General features: G+C 43.7%; 1 protein-coding gene across 1 annotated transcript in view; it reads left to right on the top strand.

Annotated features, from left to right (window-relative positions):
* Positions 1-1,236: 1,236 nt before the first annotated feature.
* The window catches only part of pnoca (prepronociceptin a), a 31,603-nt gene continuing 12,605 nt past the window's right edge, over positions 1,237-20,234 (top strand). The window contains exon 1 of the mRNA XM_014210228.3: positions 1,237-1,331. The gene's annotated coding sequence lies outside the window, so the exon portion shown is untranslated. The remainder of the gene's footprint in view (positions 1,332-20,234) is intronic.

The following is a 20,234-nucleotide window of genomic DNA, read 5'->3' as shown; positions in this document are numbered from 1 at the left end:
GAGACTTAGCATTTTATAGCTTCAACAAAAACTACTCCAAAATGTACCTTAAACATCACACAACCCATGCTCGCAAGATGGCGCCGACAGACATGGAAGCTCAGCTTCTAGCGCCTAAGCACAAGCATTTCGCTACACCCGCAATAACATCTGCTAAATGTGTATGTGACCAATAAAATGTGATTTTAAATAGATAGCAAAACATGTTATCTTACTATTTTGAAGTATATTTTGTATAGTTATATATTACAAACCTGTAAAACAGGAGAAATCATGAGACAAGAAGTTTTCTCAATAGAATGAGGAAGGAAAATCACCATCACCAGTGTAAAGGCCACCAACCAAGAGATCTGCTGGCTCCACCTAGTGGTACCAATACCTTTCAGTGCATATTAATGCTAAACCTGGAGGACTGCAATAATGAAATAAAAGTCATGCATCTTATGGCTCAGAAATAATAAAACAATTTCTTAAAAAAAAAATCTAAAACACATGAAATTAACATAAAACTGTACACAGTTTACATTTTGGGCGCGTCACATTAAAATTATTATGACTTTGTCATCTGGAAGCGACTCAATGAATACACTTTAAAAAAAAATCTATCTTATGATGTTTTTATCCTGTACTAAGACAGTGAAGTTACAGTAGATCTAGACCTGTGTTCCTTATCTTGTGGGTATCTTTTAAGAGGCCTGAATAACGGCGAGAGAGGGATGGTGATGAGAGAGAGAGATGCAGAAAGAGAGAGAGAGAGAGAGAGAGAGCGAGATGCAGAGAGAGAGAGATGGAGGAAGAGATGGTCTTGGGGTGATATTGGTGCTGAGTACATAGTTTGTCTGTATTTTTAGCCCATCACAGTTTGTTCCCAGGAAGTGTGTTGGTCAGATGACGTAGGAGACCGCAGATTAGATAGCCGCATTGATACACTGATGCGTCTGTCCATCATACATAATAAGCCCCCCTCTCTTCTCTTTCCCTCTGTATCTTTCACCCTCTTTCAATTGCCCCCCTCTCTTTCCTCATCCACCCTCTCCCTCTCTCCATGTCTCCAACCCCTCCCTCTCTCTCTAACTCTCCAACCCTTCCCCCCTCTCTCTTTCCACCCTCTCCCCCCTCTCTCCAGCCCCCCTCCTCTCTGTGATGAAAGTGAAAGAGGGATGCAGGGGGCTGCACCAAAGGGAGGGGTGTGTCCCTCTATAAGAGGTCTGAGCAACAGCCTGTATGTATAGATGAAATACACTGAGATAGAAGACAGGACACTTACTAGAACTACTGTACTGTAGACCTAAATCACCCAAAAGACCTACGCCCAAACGCCTCATACACAGGTAAGTCTGACCTTAGACCTTCGGGCTTTGGCTTAAGGTGTGGGGGTGGAGGAGAACTCACCTGGCTTGGTTTGAGATGGGACCCTTCCCTGACTGCCACTGAAGGAGTTTGGGTTCAGCTTTAAACCCGAGAAGTTGCCAACGGCTTAGTGCAGTTTATATTTATACTATATTTATAGTATGGCATGTGTTGGGAATTGGGTTATTAGGGTTCGTTAGTTTTGAGCAGCGTATAATTTCTCTCTGGGGTTTCGTTGAAGTTGGGTGGATTTTTCCACACTGTCATTTAAATGTGAGGCATGTACATTGCACCTGAAACAAATGAGAAGAACTGAAAAGAGGGAAATGGAAAAACCACAACAATAAGTTGGTTGAATTCGTCTGATAAATGTATCGGATGTGACACAAAGACATAAGGAGAAAAGCAGAAAATAGTATTGCTCATACTGTAATTTCTTTCCCTGAGAATGTGAAGTAACATGGCAATATATTACAGTAACTTGTTAGTGTTATCGTCTTAGTGGTTTAATTGGGTTGTACGGTATATACCTCGGGGAGTTTTGCGATGTTTTGCGATGTGTATCAAGAGTAATTGCTAGTAAACACTCACTGCTTAAGGCGAGCACTCTCTCTTTCATTCCATTTTTCTGCGCTCTGTCTCTTTCTGTGCTCTCCTGTTTGGGTGCACTCTTTCTTCCCCCCTTTTCTTTCGGTGCTTTCTTTCTTCAATATCTTTCTGTGTTGTTTTTCTTTCTGTGCTCTTTCTCTCTCTTCCTGGTGCTCGTGGCACAGTTAAAGTCCTGACCCATGACAGGAGCATATTTTTCCCATTACTCTCATTATTATCCTATTGATCCCCTGGTCCTCAAATCAATGCATCTCTACAGAGATGATGCAAGATTATTATTTTACACAGTTAATACCCGAGGGAGAAGATTAAATGTTCAATCTTTATGCTTAGGCGCAAAATACTAGCTGCAAATACATTTACTGTTGATGATCTAATGAGAATGAACCACATAGCTGCCTATAATGCCTGCGAAAGCTCGGGGGCAGTTTCTGTTGCTTTCCAGGACTCAGTTTGTGTGTTCTGTCAATGGAACACCACCACCACTTAAATTAGTGGCTATCTACAATTAATTAATTCCTGCCTTTTAATTGGCTTTGATTAAACTTGATTATTTTAAAGGTTAATTCCAAACCTGGTTTAACAGTGGTTTGTTTGATGGAGTTTTCCTTTGAATATCAGTCAATATCAATTTGGGTTTATTTAAAGGAGTCAATCAGGATTCCCGGCTCTTAACTAGCTTTTAACTGATTATTGGCTTAAAATGTACATGACTAGCAGCCTCTTAGGTGATAAAGGCTAGTTGGTGGGATAATACTGGTGTTTCCAGAGTGGTGAAGACACAGAGGGACCCAGGAGGTCAGATTTAAAGCTGCACATCGACCAGAGCTGCTATCGGTCAAATTTCATTATAGGCTGATATTTGAGAACACAGCGGGACTCTACTTAATCAAATCATCTTTATCTTTTTCTCAAAAGATACTCTATATAAACGCTGTGTTTCAAATAGAATTTGAACATAATCCAAATAGGCTTTTTTTAGGATGACTTCTTTTCCTTTGTAATTCCTCAAATGAATGAAATAATGTATTATTTCCTTTTAGCATATTCCTGAAGACTTGCGTTAGCTCCCCAAGCATAGGCTTAGGCTTTAGCTCAGTGGGTGTGTACAGCTTCAAGGCGCACAGACGGCCCTGGTTAAAAATCCCGTCACATGAGCTCCGTGACCAATATTATCGTCTCAGGGACCAGATTTTTCTGCCGTTACACTACGTCTTCACTACACCGATTAGGCTCAGAATGTGTGTGTGTGTGTGTGTGTGTGTGTGTGTGTGTGCATGCGCTTGTGTGTGTGTTTGCTTGTGTGTGTATGCGTGCATCTGCGTACTTGCTTGTTTGTACCTGCCTGTGTGTCTGCATGACTGCATGTATATTTGCTTGCCTGCGTGTGTGTGTGTGTGTGTGTGTGTGTGTGTGTGTAAGAGAGAGCGAGAGGAGTGTATAAATGTTATTTTAAAGGGATTCCAAGACAATTAAACGCTGTCTCCTCAGACCTGGGGGCAGAATAATTCTAAGCTTTCCCCATCCGGCACGACACAGATTTGCGGAAACTGTGAAATTAGCCCTTGATTAGCTCTCTTGTTGTTCTTCTGTGCAGCTGTTTGAATGGGCCTCAGTATCAGATAGAGAAACAAAATACGTTCTACTCTTGAGTCATGTTAATGACACGGTTTATGTTATGTTGTAATAGTTGAAAAGTTGTTGGAAACCCTCAAACATAGTTGTGGATCAGTTGTGTAGTACTACCGGCAGTTCTAGGCCGCCACTTAGTCTGAGGAGAAAAGAGAGTCGACTAACGGCATCCATATCAGGAAGTCGTCAAACTGCATTCCTAATATGGACGCCATCAGTGATGTAGTGGTAAAAAAGATGGGTGGTTATGTGAAAAAAGTAACTCTATACTTAATTTTCTTTGTGTGCTTTTTATTTTTTATAAAAAACATTCTCAAAGATGGTCAACAGACAATTTTCAAATTCTGTCAAATGTGTCTGGTTTATGTTTGATTTTGTAATATATATATATATATATATATATATATATATATATATATATATATATATAGTCTAATGGGATGTACAGTACCAGTCGAAAATTTGGACACACATACTCATTCAACGGTTTTTCTTTATTTTTACTATTTTCTACAATGTAGAATAATAGTGAAAACATCAAAACTATGAAATAACGCATGGATTCATGTAGTAACCAAAAAAGTGTTAAACAAATCAAAATATATTTTAGATTCTTCTAAGTAGCCACCCTTTGCCTTGATGACAGCTTTGCACACTTTTGGCATTCTCTCAACCAGCTTCACCTGGAATGCTTTTCCAACAGTCTTGAAAGAGTTCCCACATATGCTGAGCACTTGTTGGCTGCTTTTCCTTCACTCTGCGGTCCAACTCATCCCAAAACCATCTCAATTGGGTTTAGGCCGGGTGATTGTGGAGGCCAGGTCATCTGATGCAGCACTCCATTACACTCCTTCTTGGTCAAATAGCCCTTACACAGCCTGGAGGTGTGTTGGGTCATTGTCCTATTGAAAAACAAATGATAGTCCCACTAAGTGCAAACCAGATGGGATGGAGTATCGCTGCAAAATGCTGTGGTAGCCATGCTGGTTAAGTGTGCCTTGAATTCTAAATAAATCACTGACATTGTCACCAGCAAAGCACCCCCATACCATCACACCTCCTCCTCCATGCTTCACGGTGGGAACCACACATGCGGAGATCATCCGTTCACCTACTCTGCGTCTCACAAAGACACGGCGGTTGCAACCAAAAATCTCAAATTTGGTCTCATCAGACCAAAGGACAGATTTCTACCGGTCTAATGTCCATTGCTCGTGTTTCTTGGCCCAAGCAAATCTATTCTTCTTATTGGTAGAGGTTCTTATTATAGAGGTTTCTTTGCAGCAATTCGACCATGAAGGCCATTCACACAGTCTCCTCTGAACAGTTGATGTTGAGATGTGTCTGTTACTTGAACTCTGTGAAGCATTTATTTGGGCTGAAATTTCTGAAATACAGTTAACTCTAATTAACTTATCCTCTGCAGTAGCGGTAACTCTGGTTCTTCCTTTCCTGTGGCGGTTCTCATGAGAGCCAGTTTCATCATAACACTAGATGGTTTTTGCGACTGCACTTGAAGAAACATTCAAAGTTCTTGACATTTTACGGACTGAATGACATTCATGTGTTAAAGTAATGATGGACTGTCATTTATCTGCTTATTTGAGCTGTTCTTACCATAGTATGGACTTGGTCTTTTACCAAATAGGGCTATCTTCTGTTTACCACTCCTACCTTGCCACAACACAACTGATTGGCTCAAACACATTAAGAAGGAATGAAATTCCACAAATAAAACTTTAACAAGGTACACCTGTTAATTGAAATACATTCCAGGTGACTACCTCATGAAGCTGGTTCAGAGAATGCCAAGAGTGTGCAAAGCTGTCATCAAGGCAAAGGGTGGCTACTTTGAAGAATTTCAAATATAAAATATATTTTGACTTGTTTAAAACTTTTTTGCTTACAAAGCTCAGCAAAAAAAGAAACGTCCCTTTTTCAGGACCCTGTCTTTCAAAGATAATTCGTAAAAATCCAAATAACTTCACAGATCTTTATTGTAAAGGGTTTAAACACTGTTTCCCATGTTTGTTCAATGAGCCATAAACAATTAACGAACATGCACCTGTGGAACGGTAGTCAAGACACTAACAGCTTACAGACGGTAGGCAATTAAGGTCACAGTTATGAAAACTTAGGACACTGAAGAGGCATTTCTACTGACTCTGAAAAACACCAAAAGAAAGATGCCCAGGGTCCCTGCTCATCTGCGTGAACGTGCCTTAGGCATGCTGCAAGGAGGCATGAGGACTGCAGATGTGGCCAGGGCAATAAATTGCAATGTCCGTACTGTGAGATGCCTAAGACAGCGTTACAGGGAGACAAGACGGACAGCTGATCGTCCTCGCAGTGGCAGACGACTTGTAACAACACCTGCACAGGATCGGTACATCCGAACATCACACCTGCGGGACAGGTACAGGATGGCAACAACAACTGCCCGAGTTACACCAGGAACGTACAATCACTCCATCAGTGCTAAGACTGTCCGCAATAGGCTGAGAGAGGCTGGACTGAGGGCTTGAAGGCCTGTTGTAAGGTAGGTCCTCACCAGACATCACCGTCAACAATGTCGCCTATGGGCACAAAGCCACCGTCGCTGGACCAGACAGGACTGGCAAAAAGTGCTCTTCACTGACGAGTCGCGGTTTTGTCTCACCAGGGGTGATGGTCGGATTCGCGTTCATCGTCGAAGGAATGAGCGTTACACCGAGGCCTGAACTCTGGAGCGGGATCGATTTGGAGGTGGAGGGTCCGTCACGGTCTGGGGCGGTGTGTCACAGCATCATTGGACTGAGCTTGTTGTCATTGCAAGCAATCTCAACGCTGTTCGTTACAGGGAAGACATCCTCCTCCCTCATGTGGTACCCTTCCTGCAGGCTCATCCTGACATGACCCTCCAGCATGACAATGCCACCAGCCATACTGCTTGTTCTGTGCGTGATTTCCTGCTAGACAGGAATGTCAGTGTTCTGCCTTGGCCAGCGAAGACCCCGGATCTCAATCCCATTGAGCACGTCTGGGACCTGTTGGATTGGAGGGTGAGGGCTAGGGCCATTCCCCCCAGAAATGTCTGTGAACTTGCAGGTGCCTTGGTGGAAGAGTGGGGTAACATCTCACAGCAAGAACTGGCAAATCTGGTGCAGTCCATGAGGAGGAGATGCGCTGCAGTACTTAATGCAGCTGGTGGCCACACCAGATACTGACTGTTACTTTGGATTTTGAACCCCCCTTTGTTCAGGGACACAATATTCAATTTCTGTTAGTCACATGTCTGTGGAACTTGTTCAGTTTATGTCTCAGTTGTTGAATCTTGTTATGTTCATACAAATATTTACACATGTTAAGTTTGCTGAAAATAAACGCAGTTGACAGTGAGAGGACTTTTTTGTTGTTGTTGCTGAGTTGATTACATTTGTGTCAATTCATATAAAAATTATATATATTCACTATTATTCTAAAATGTAGAAAATATTAAAAATAAAGAAAACCCTTGAATAAGTGTCCAAACTTTTGACTGGTACTGTAGGTACAGTAGATAGTTCAGTCCTCCAGTTTTATTGAGGCTTTCCAATTCTTGGATATAATTTTTTTTTTAATTGCAATTAGACTTACCGTAAATTCCGGACTATAAGCCGCAACTTTTTTCCCACGCTTTGAACCTCGCGGCTTAAACAATGACGCGACTAAATATATGGATTTTTCCCGCTTTCAATTTTTTTTTTTCCCCCAAAAAATTGAAAGCGGGAAAAATCCATATATTCTGTGACGTGCTCAGTTTTTTGGCGGCATGAAGCTTTCATTAGACCAATGAAATTGCCGAACGGGTTAAGCTCAAACAGTGACGAGAGCGACAATGAAAACGATCCAATATCGGATGAAGCAATTCTGAGGCTATTCAACTCCGACACCGAAGGAGATGACTTCAGTGGTTTCAGTGCACAGGAGGAGGAAGATAGTGACCAATGACTTTCTTGGTAGGCTACTGTTTACTGCTAATTTAGAATTTTTTGTTACAAGCCGTGTTTCGTTAAAGCCTATTTTTTTTTTACAAGCCGTGCTTCGTTAAAGCCTATTATTTTTGTTACAAGCCGTGTTTCGTTAGAGCCTATTTATTTTTGTTACAAGCCGTGTTTCGTTAAAGCCTGTGTAAAGTTCATTTGTTTCAATGTACCGGTAGGCACCTGCGGCTTATAGACATGTGCGGCTTATTTATGTTCAAAATAAAAAAATAAAACAAATTCAGTGGGTGCGGCTTATATTCAGGTGCGCTCAATAGTCCGGAAATTACGGTAGATTACAAAACTTTCTCTATTGATCACCAGTATTTACATATCCAACAAACGTAATCATGAAGATGGATGGATATAATAAATTCCTAGACACAATGAAATCATAGCACATACATTATCCCAAAACGGTGTCAGTTTGTCACAGGACCATAGCATATGTAATAGGGTTCCTTTGTGCTTTTTGCATCTCCAACAGAGAACGCAGCGGGAATATGTACACTCATCTTCTTTATTACGGACAAAGAAGGAAAAACCCAAAACAAACACGTATACAAAACACAACGACGAATAACAGGCCGGTAAGGCACAAAGCTATACACAGCACAATCTCCCACAAACACCCATGAAAAACAAACTCCTACTTATAGGACCCTCAATCAGAGGCAACAATGACCAGCTGCCTCCAATTGAAGGTCCAACCCCAATTAACTAAACATAGAAATACAATAGACTAGATAGAACATAGAAAAATACTAACATAGAACATAGACCAACAAACCCCGAACCACATAAACCAAACACCCCTCTACCTAAATACATAGCCCAAACCACATGAAACAAACACCCCCTGCCACGTCCTGACCAAACTATAATAACAAATAACCCCTATTACTGGTCAGGACGTGACAAGACCTCCACAAGTCTGGTTCATCCTTGGGAGCAATTTCCAAATGCCTGAAGGTACTACGTTCATCTGTACAAACAATAGTACACAAGTATAAACACCATGGGACCACGCAGCCATCATACTGCTCAGGAAGGAGACGCGTTCTGTCTCCTCGAGATGAACGTACTTTGGTGCGAAAAGTACAAATCAATCCCAGAACAACAGCAAAGGACCTTGTGAAGATGCTGGAGGGAACAGGTACAAAAGTATCTATATCCACAGTAAAACGAGTCCTATATCGACTTAACCTGAAAGGCCGCTCAGCAAGGAAGAAGCCACTGCTCCAAAACCGCCATAAAAAAGCCAGACCACGGTTTGCAACTGCACATAGGGACAAAGATCATACTTTTTGGAGAAATGTCCTCTGGTCTGATGAAACAAAAACAGAACTGTTTGGCCATAATGACCATCGTTATGTTTGGAGGAAAAAGGGGGAGGCTTGCAAGCCGAAGAACACCATTCCAACCGTGAAGCACGGGGGTGGCAGCATCATGTTGTGGGGGTGCTTTGCTGCAGGAGGGACTGGTGCACTTCACAAAATAGATGGCATCATGAGGTAGGAAAACTATGTTGATATATTGAAGCAACATCTCAAGACATCAGTCAGGAAGTTAAAGCTTGGTTGCAAATGGGTCTTCCAAATGGACAATGACCCCAAGCATACTTCCAAAGTTGTGGCAAAATGGCTTAAGGACAACAAAGTCAAGGTATTGGAGTGGCCATCACAAAGCCCTGACCTCCATCCTATAGAAAATTTGTGGGCAGAACTGAAAAAGCGTGTGCGAGCAAGGAGGCCTACAAACCTGACTCAGTTACAATAGCTCTGTCAGGAGGAATGGGCCAACATTCACCCAACTTATTGTGGGAAGCTTGTGGAAGGCTACCCGAAACGTTTGACCCAAGTTAAACAATTTAAAGGCAATGCTACCAAATACTAATGGAGTGTATGTAAACGTTTGATCCACTGGGAATGTGATGAAAGAAATAAAAGCACAAATAAATCATTCTCTCTACTATTATTCTGACATTTCACATTCTTAAAATAAAATGGTGATCCTAACTGACCTAAAACAGGGAATTTCTCCTAGGATTAAATGTCAGGAATTGTGAAAAACTGAGTTTAAATGTATTTGGCTAAGGTGTATGTAAACTTCCGACTTCAACTGTATATTACCAATGTTTTTTCCACTCAAAATCTGTTTCCAAGTTTTTCCTTTTTCCAGGTAGTTTCAATCAACACTTGATATAATGTGGCAATCAACATCTTTGGTGTAGCAGCTTCTTTCAGTATTTTTTCTATGTTGGATCCCTTAAGTCCATCCAGATTCTGTTGAAGTGATTGAATAACAATTCTGAGTTGTAAAAACTTAACGAAATTGACCTTGGATAATCCAAATCTTTTTTTGTTGTTGATTGAATGACAATAGAAATCCATCATAGTACACATGTAAAAAATGAATGAGGCCACTTTGGAACCAGGACTTAAAGGTGTTGTCATTAAACTCTTGAGGTAAGGTGGGGTTATTCCAAATAGGGGTGCCTGGTGATATTGGTTCTTTCCACCTCATGAATTTGTGTAAATTTTCCAGAAATACAAATGGAATTGAGAATCATTTGGATTGTATTTTTTCTTCAATGCCTTTGACCCGAAGTCATGAATATACAGTATTTTAGATAATATGGTATTCCATTTGTGGCTTCAATACTTACAATACATTTTTTCACAAAAGGTGTGTAAAAGCTCACACAAAATTACAAAGGTGTGTAAACGCCGTTTACATGTTTTTACCCTCCCCTACACCACTGGATGCCATACTAGACACGTTTTCCACGTTTGATCAATTGAGGGAGAAATAAGAAATTAGTTGACTGTTTATCTCATTTTAGTTTTCAATTGCAAATGCTTCGTTACGTTGTGCCCTATGGAACATGGTCCTAAATCTCCCTGGAAAAATGGATTTAAAAAAGCATTGTTCCTCTTCTTTCTAAGTAGCTCATCCTTGCTGGATAAGTTGGGAGCTGAACAGAATGACACGCAATGACATGTGTTTGGAGGAAAAATAGAGGTCTGGTTTTGTGTGTGGTGGTGAACACCTGGTGAGGACCAGTCTAAACTCACAGGATTAGAGTGTGTGTTAATCCAATCATAATGCCACAACTCAGTTGGGCTCCTCTCTCTCTTTGTGTGTTTCCAGGATCTTATGAGATCTCTCTGTCCCGTTTATTACCCCTTTCTACAGTCAGGGACGAGGTGTTTGCAAATGTGTGTGCTTGTGTGTGGCTGTGTGCGTGCATAGGTGTGGACATGCATTTACACATTTGTGTGCATGTGTTTGCGTATATGTGCGCATGTGTGTAACACACCTCTGAACTGCCTCACCTCTACTCCTAACCTCTAGTGAAGTGAATTCATCTCAATAAAGAGAGAGATTGATTTCGGTCCATGTGTATCTCTTAATGCCTTCTCCATTAGATCAGCCTCTGCCACGTCATGGTTGTCACAGCAAATCAACTCTGCTGCTGCCTCTCACTGCTGTTGTTTAATCGAGAGATCTCCCGCCTAGCTTTGTCACCCGGCAACCAGACAGGGTGCGTTCAGGAACCTCAGGAAACAGACTCCAAGACAGAAAAATGGCAACTCAGGCAGAAATCAGACTCAGGAAGCGGGATTCATGACAGTACCCCCCCATCCGACGAACGCCACCGGGGGAACTACCCGGAGCGCCAGGATGGAGGCGGTAGAAGTCACGAAGGAGGTCAGCATCAAGGATCTGACGCCGAGGAATCCAACTCCTCTCCTCAGGACCATACCCCTCCCAGTCCACGAGATACTGGAAACCCCGACCCCGCCGTCTGGAATCCATGATGCGGCGCACCGTGTAGACAGGACCACCTCCGATCATCCGAGGAGGAGAAGGAGGAGGCGGAGGGGGCAGCAGAGGACTGAGGAGCACAGGCTTGAGGCAGGAGACATGAAAGGTGGGGTGGACTCTGAGCGTTCTAGGCAACTTGAGTCAAACCACAACAGGATTAATCACTCTCTCCACCACAAACGGACCAATGAACTTCGGTGACAGTTTCTTCGACTAAGTCCGCAGAGGAAGATCCCGTGTAGCCAACCAGACCTTATCTCCGATGGCATAAGTGGGGGCTGGAATTCGGCGACGATTCGCCTGGAGCTGATACCGGTCAGAAACTCTAAGGAGGGCGTTTCTGGCCCGATGCCAGGTCCGGTGGCAACGATGAATGTGGGCCTGGACAGAGGGTACCGAGAGATCCTTCTCCTGAGAAGGAAACAAGGGAGGTTGGTAACCATACAGGCACTGGAAGGGAGACATCCCAGTGACAAATGTAGGGAGAGTATTGTGGGCATACTCGACCCATGGCAACTGAGAGACCCAAGAGGCGGGGTTGGAGGAGACAAGGCAGCGCAGCGTGGATTCCATCTTCTGGTTGGCTCTCTCCGCCTGACCATTAGATTGGGGGTGAAATCCAGATGTGAGACTGACAGTAGCTCCAATGGCCAAACAGAAGGATTTCCAGACAGCAGAGGTAAACTGAGGACCACGGTCGGAAACTATGTCACTGGGAAACCCGTGGACCCTGAAAACCTCCCTAACCAGGATCTCGGATGTCTCAGAGGCAGAGGGAAGCTTGGAGATGGGCACAAAGTGGGCGAACTTGCTGAATCTGTCCACAATAGTCAGAATGACCGTGTTCCCATCAGAAGAGGGCAACCCAGTGACAAAGTCCAGGGCCAGATGCGACCATGGTCGCCGGGGCAGAGGTAGGGGGTGAAGAAGTCCAGAGCTGGGCCGGGTATCTTCTCCCATGGCAGGCCACGAAAATCGTCTGCGTAGTAACGCCATCGTCCGAGCCACGCCAGGGTGGCAAGCCATCTTGCTGGCGTGGGACCATTGGAGGACAGCAGAACGGACAGATTCAGGCACAAACAACCGACCGGGTGGACCGTTACCGGGACCGGGCTGCGTCCGAAGGGCCGCCAGAACCTCCTCCTCAATCCTCCACGTAACTGCTCCCACGACGAAGTTCTGGGGAAGAATTGTCTCGGTCTTGGCCTCACTCTCCTCCGTCTTGGAGAACATCTGGGACAAGGCGTCCTTGCCATTCTTAGACCCAGGTCGGAACGTCAGGGAAGAATTAAAGCGTCCAAAACACAAAGCCCACCTGGCCTGACGGGAGTTGAAACCGATTGCACGTAAGCAAGATTCTTGTGGTCAGTCCAGACAATAAACGGTTGCTCCGCCCCCTCCAACCAGTGGCGCCACTCCTCCAAGGCCAGTTTCACCGCGAGAAGCTCCCGGTTACCCACATCGTAGTTCCTCTCCGCAGACGAAAGATGACGCGAGTAGAAGGCGCAGGGATGGAGTTTACCGTCAGTGGAGCTTCGCTCGGACAGGATGGCGCCAACCCCCACATCAGACGCATCCACTTCAACGACAAACTGACGGGCAGCGTCAGGTTGAGAGAGAATCGGGTCGTTGGTGAATCGACTCTTCAAATCCAGAGATGCTCGGTCTGCCTCAGGATTCCAACAGGAGGTCCTGGTGCTAGAAGTCAGGGCAGTTAATGGAGCGGCCACACGGCTGTAATCACGGATAAATCTACGATAGAAATTCGCAAACCCCAGAAACCTCTGGAGCTGCAATCTCGTACCGGGCTGGGCCCAATCCAGAACTGCCCTAACTTTCTCTTGGTCCATCTTAATCTCTCCCCTGGAGATGATGTACCCGAGGAAGGATTTAGTGTGGGCGTGAAAATCACACTTCTCAGCCTTCACAAACAGGCGGTTCTCCAACAATCGCTGAAGAACCTGCTTGACATGCTGGACGTGGCTGGAAAGCTCCTTAGAGAAGATAAGAATGTCATCCAGGTACACAAACACAAAAAGACCGATCATATCTCTCAGGATGTCATTAACCATACTTTGGAACACTGCTGGAGCATTGGTCAGTCCAAACGGCATCACCAGATACTCGAAATGACCCATCGGTGTATTAAAACCAGTCAACCACTCGTCCCCCTCTCTGATCCGGACCAGATGACACGCATTGCGTAGATCCAGCTTCGTGAACACAGTAGCACCCTGTAAGGAGTCGAAAGCAGAGCTCATCAAGGGCAGGGGATTCTTGTTCTTGACCGTAATATCATTCAAACCCCGATAATCAATACAAGGTCGAAGAGAGCCATCCTTCTTACTCACAAAAAAGAATCCTGCCCCCAGGGGTGATGACGAGGGACGAATGAGACCAGCAGCTAGAGACTCCTTTATGTAGGTCTCCAAAGCTTCACGTTCAGGTCGAGAGATACTGTATAACCAACCGTCCCTTGGGATAGGCAGCTCCAGGGAACAGGTTAATGGCACAATCATATGGTCGGTGGGGAGGAAGTGACAGAGCCTTCTGCTTATTGAACACTTCACTCAAATCGTGATATGTTTCAGGAACCAGGGACAAATCTGTGGGGGTAGAATCAATGAACTGACTGGGAACAGAATGGGAACAGGCAGTCTTAACCTGTTGGGGCTAGGGGGCAGTATTTGCACGGCCGGATAAAAAACGTACCCGATTTAAACTGGTTACTACTCTTGCCCAGAAACGAGAATATGCATATAATTTGTAGATTTGGATAGAAAACACTCTAAAGTTTCTAAAACTGTTTGAATAGTGTCTGTGAGTATAACAGAACTCATATGGCAGGCCAAAACCTGAGAAGATTCCATACAGAAAGCGCCGTGTCTGACAATTTGTTGTCCTTCTGTTGCATCTCTATCGAAAATACAGCATCTGTGCTGTAACATGACATTTTCTATGGCTTCCATTGGCTCTCTAAAGCCGCCAGAAAGTGGAATTGGAGGCCGCTGTCTCTGGGCAAAGAATGGCAGCAGAGTTTGTGAGTGGTCAGCCTAGGGACAGTGAGACTGAGATGCGCGTTCACGAGACTACTCCATTTTTTTCTTTCAGCCTTTGAATGAATACAACGTTGCCCGGTTGGAATATTATCGCTATTTTACGAGAAAAATTGCATAAAAATTGATTTTAAACATCGTTTGACATGCTTCTAAGTACGGTAATGGAATATTTGGAAATTTTTTGTCATGAAATGTGCTCGCACGTCACCCTTCGGATAGTGACCTGAACGCACGAACAAAACGGAGCTATTTGAATATAACTATGGATTATTTAGATCCAAAACAACATTTGTTGTTGAAGTAGAAGTCCTGGGAGTGCATTCTGACGAAGAACAGCAAAGGTAATCCAATTTTTCGAATAGTAATTCTGAGTTTAGTGAGCCCCAAACTTGGTGGGTGTCAAAATAGCTAGCCGTGATGGCCGAGCTATGTACTCAGAATATTGCAAAATGTGCTTTCGCCGAAAAGCTATTTTAAAATCTGACACTGCGATTGCATAAAGGAGTTCTGTATCTATAATTCTTAAAATAATTGTTATGTATTTTGTGAACGTTTATCATGAGTAATTTAGTAAATTCGTGGGTATGCTAGTTCTGAACATCACATGCTAATGTCTAAAGCTGTTTTTTGATATAAATATGAACTTGATTGAACAAAACATGCATGTATTGTATAACATAATGTCCTAGGAGTGTCATCTGATGAAGATCATCAAAGGTTAGTGCTGCATTTAGCTGTGGTTTTGGTTTTTGTGACATATATGATTGCTTTGAAAATGGCTGTGTGATTATTTTTGGCAGGGTACTCTCCTGACGTAATCTAATGTTTTGCTTTCGCTGTAAAGCCTTTTTGAAATCGGACAATGTGGTTAGATTAACAAGAGTCTTTTTAAAATGGTGTAAAATAGTCATATGTTTGAGAAATTGAAGTTATAGCATTTTTGAGGTACTTGTATTTCGCGCCACGCGATTCCACTGGCTGTTGATTAGGGTAGAAGTTAAGGCAGTTAGCATGACATTCAGTGCTCCAACTAGTTACCTTGCCAGTCACCCAATCGAACGAGGGATTGTGTTCTCTCAGCCAGGGGTATCCAAGAACCAGAGGAACATGGGGAGAAGGCAGAATGAAGAAGGAGATAACCTCTGAATGATTCCCTGACAACAGCATCTTAACCGGTTCAGTCCTCATAGTGATACGTGCCAGACTACTGCCGTTCAGAGTGGTAGCTTCAATGGCTTCCGGTAATTGCTCCTTGGAAAGCCCCAGCTGTTCCACCAAGTCGGCATCCATAAAGCTGCCATCGGCACCTGAATCGATAAAAGTGTTAATCGCTAAACTCTGATTGTTGTTCATGAGTGTTGCAGGAAAACGGGGTCTGACAGGACTATTGAGAGGTTGAAACTGACTCGCTAAAAGTCCTACCAAACTTAGCGAGCCGGGCAGTTTAACGGGCGCTGGGGACAAGTGGAGATGTAATGTCCCGAGCTACCACAGTAGAGGCAGCTGTTGGTCTCACGTCTACGTTGGCGCTCCTCCTTGGTTAACCCGTGCCGCCCCACTTGCATGGTTTCAGGATCTGGAGGCAGGACCCCTCCACTAATCCCGTGTGGTGAATAATGATTGACTCGTTCTGGTCCACTTCCTGACCTGAATGGTAACCGAGTAGCTGATTGATTGGATGTGCCCCATTGCTTCTCCCTCCTTCTCTCTTGGACTCTGTTATCCACCCGAATAGATAATGCTACCAGACTGTCCAGCTCACTAGGCTCAGGATAGGAGATCAGCTCATCCTTGAGTTGCTCCGACAACCCCTGATAAAAAACCGCTTGTAGTGACACCTCATTCTACCCACTCTCCACAGCCAATCTCCTGAATTCGATAACAAAGTCTGCCACACTGCGAGCTCCTTGGCGAAGAGAGAACAAACGCTTAGCTGCGTCCTTACCTGGGACAGTATGGTCAAAAAGCTTCCTCATCTCTGCCGTGAACTCCTGGTATGACGCTATGCAAGTGTCCTGTTGTTCCCATACGGCTGAAGCCCACTCCAGAGCTCTTCCATGCAGCAGTTCAATAACAAAAGCTATCCTAGCCTTGTCTGTGGCGTAAGAGTGCAGATCAATCACTAACCACACTGCATAAGAAACGAACGGCATCTTCCCAAATCCCCTTCGTACTTATCTGGCGTCGGAACCTTGGGCTCACGGAAGGAAACAGCTCCAGAAGCGACAGGTGAGAGGGGTGAAGCAGGTGGTGGATGACCCGCCTGGCAAACTGAGCTGAGCCTGGATACTCGTCAGACTGGCAGAAAAGTTCAGAACCGAAAACGCTATCTCCTGTAGCGCCGTGCTGTGTTGTCCCAGCATCTTCTCCTGATGGGTAATGGCATGGCGAACGGAGTCCAGGTCCGCTGGGTTCATTCTTGTCCGGATCGTTCTGTCACGATTCTCTAAAGCAGAACCCAGAAGCAGACCTGGACAAGGTGAGTTGAATGAAGGTATTTATTTACAGACTCAAATGTGAAAGCAGAATAATCCAGGAGACGGAGCGGGCATCGGAGGTGAGTTGGTGAGAGTGAATAGGCAGATCCAATGATGTCACAGAAGCCACCAACGACCAGGCAGGGGTGGGGTGAATGTTCCGGGAGAATGACTGTAGACAGAGTAAATGGAGGTGAGTACACAGCAAGCAAAAAGTACAGAACAACAAAACTAACTAGTAAATTTGAGGCTGATACGCTGACACAACATACTGTTCATTGCTAACGATCCAGCAGGGAATGGATGTCAGGTCAGAGCTTATGAAGTGGAGAGGTGATGATCAGGACCAGGTGTGCAGATAGCTGATGAGATGCAGGTGCGGTTAATCGAGAGATCTCCCGCCTAGCTTCGTCGCCCTGCAACCAGACAGGGTGCGTTCAGGAACCTCAGGAATCAGACTCCAAGACAGAAAACAGGCAACTCAGGCAGAAAACAGACTCAGGAAGCGGGATTCATGACACTAACGTAGCATCCCTCTGTTTGAGCAGGGTGTTTGATTAGGCTAAACTAGCTAGCTGTATTTGCTAGCTAAGTACGTAAGTGAAACTCAAAGTGAAAGAAAATTACGATCTCTCTCTCTCTCTTGCTTCTCCTTAATTTTTGGAAGAAATACATTTGTTCCAAACTGTTCAACTATTGTCTTTCTCTCTCTTTGAGTCAACTTCTCACCACATTTTATGCACTACAGTGCTAGCTAGCTGTAGCTTATGCTTTCAGTACTAGATTCATTCTCTGATCCTTTGATTGGGTGGATAACGTAATTTTATGCTGCAAGAGCTCTGATAGGTTGGAGGACGTCCTCCAGAAGTTGTCATAATTACTGTGTAAGTCTATGGAAGGGGGTGAGAACCATGAGCCTCCTTGGTTTTGTATTGAAGTCAATGTACCCAGAGGAGGACGGAAGCTAGCTGTCCTCCGGACAGACCTTCATATCAAAATAGTGTGTTTTAATCAATTATCTGGTGATGTGATTATATTTAGTACAGTTTTATATAACAATGATAACTTTTTAATGTTTCATTATTTGTATTTTAAATATAATTCACTGAGGAGGATGGTCCTCCAGTTAATATCAATCTATCGCTATATTGATCCGTGGTGCTGTGGGACCAATATTGTTGTGGTTTTACGGGGTGGAAGACATGTAAGGGACAGATGGTATACTCTTTATGTATAAAATGATACATTTTACTGATAGTTAGTGATGTATAGTATTGATACGGAGGCTGATGTTTGGCATGGTATATCAATGTTTGTCACTGATCCACCCTCGTTCATCGATAAAGTTGTAATGTGTTGAAGAACACTGTCGTGACTGGCATTCTCAGTTGAGGTTGTGGTTGTTCATTTCCCTCAGTACCATTCTATCCTAATAGCTTGTCTTTATTGTATCCATTGAAGTCATGAGCTTGAAATGTTCTAGACACGGACCACACAGGATGTCAAGTTGAAGCACCTTGTTTACAACCTACTATTATTTTCAATCATAATCTTCAACATTATTAGAAACTACAGTATAACTGATCTGTTTACTCCATCAAACAGTTGGACCGTGATACAATCCGATCGCGCTTTGTCTGCTATGCGGCATGTAAAGGCAATGTTTCCACGTTCGCGGAGACCGCATTTATGGTAATCACTGCATTTGTCGGCTCAATCAGAAATTACCTTTAAATGGTGCATAGCAGACAATGCGCAATCGGATTGAATCCCAGCCTTCCCCAGTACACTGGTCCTATTCCTTTGACTGTAGTGGGAACAGACAGATAGAGTCAAGAGAGACACAGACCCCATGGATAATGTTTTGGTTATTATTAGCAGGTCTAGCAGTCAGATTCACCAGAGGACTTTGATAACCCAATTACTGTGTTTAATTAAGTGATTTACTCAGCAATAAGCCGGTTGATTAAACAATTATAGCTGGGCTATCTGGAGAGGGGGACCTGCTGATGAGCTGCAGGTGTGAAGGAGGGAATGAAAGCGTGAGGGAAAAACTCTGCAGACAATGGGAAAATAATATTTCATACAGTATTGTGCCTGGCAGAATCGTGTGCGTGTGTGTGTGTGTGTGTGTGTGTGTGTGTGTGTGTGTGTGTGTGTTCTGCTCCTGTGGTACATTCCTTTTCTAATTGAGTGATGATATAAACACCTCTTAGATAGTGGCAGCCATAGCTTATTTAACCTCTGATCACTTACATTACCTCGATTACCTTGACTCACACACAGGGCCGGCTCCAGGCATAAGCAACGCTTAGGGCCCCCGACCAAAAAAATTGAAAAAAAATGTTACGTTAAGCAGGTGCAATTTTGAAATTTGGTTGTGCATCAGCAGTTTTTATCTAGTTTTTTTCTTATGTCAGTCAATGACAGTCCTTCAATTATCCATGTCAGCTAACAATTTTTAGATTGGTAGTTAGTCTAGTCAGCATGCAGGGCACGTGCCCAGGAGCCCTGATCTCTAGGGAGCCTGTATTGACTTCGTTATTCTCACTCAGCTGCAGTGCCTTCAGAAAGTATTCATACGCCTTGACTTATTCCACATTTTGTGTTACAGCCCGAATTCAAAATTGGTTAAATAACATTTTTAAAATACACAAGAGAGATAGTGCCGGCCCTTCTCACACATCACTAATGTGGTGAAAATGATGGGGTGAGAAATAAATGTGTGGGATTGTGGTTCCTTTTCCTCTCTCGCTGTGGAACACTGGAGCTGGCTTGAGTTTCAGCTGTACAGTATGAGGCTGTACAGGTGTTAGACTTTGGAAGTGTAAGTCAGAAGAAATCCAAATGCCCCTATCTCAAAAGTGTTGAATGATCTATGCCAACATTGGCAAACAGTTCATCTATCCTTCACTCTCTCTCTGGCTCCAGTATCCAACATTTAATTCCATTTCAGTCCAGCTTGAATGTTCACCATGTTAGACACGTTGTTACACAGAAGAATGTTCTGGACAAAGTATTTGAATTCGAACCCATTCTGATTCTATGGTTCCGGATTAGTTAGTGTTCCGGTCGCATCATTGGTCCACTATCTCTCTGTATCTCTCCGTTGTTCTCTCAAAACTTTCCTCATTACCGCAGTGTCCTCATCAAGGCCAGGAAATGTAAAATAATTTACTAATCTCAAGGAAAGTGTTAAATCCGGATTATTCACGCATGGCTGATTCTCCTACAGCAATTTGTCTGTCTAGGCCTCTCCCTCCTATTTCAAGGCT

This window comes from Salmo salar, chromosome 09, assembly GCF_965601325.2.
Source record: "Salmo salar chromosome 09, fSalSal1, whole genome shotgun sequence".
NCBI classification, from domain to species: domain Eukaryota; kingdom Metazoa; phylum Chordata; class Actinopteri; order Salmoniformes; family Salmonidae; genus Salmo; species Salmo salar.
The sequence above is the reverse complement of the archived record's forward strand: the minus strand, read 5'-3'. Positions and strand labels throughout refer to the sequence as shown.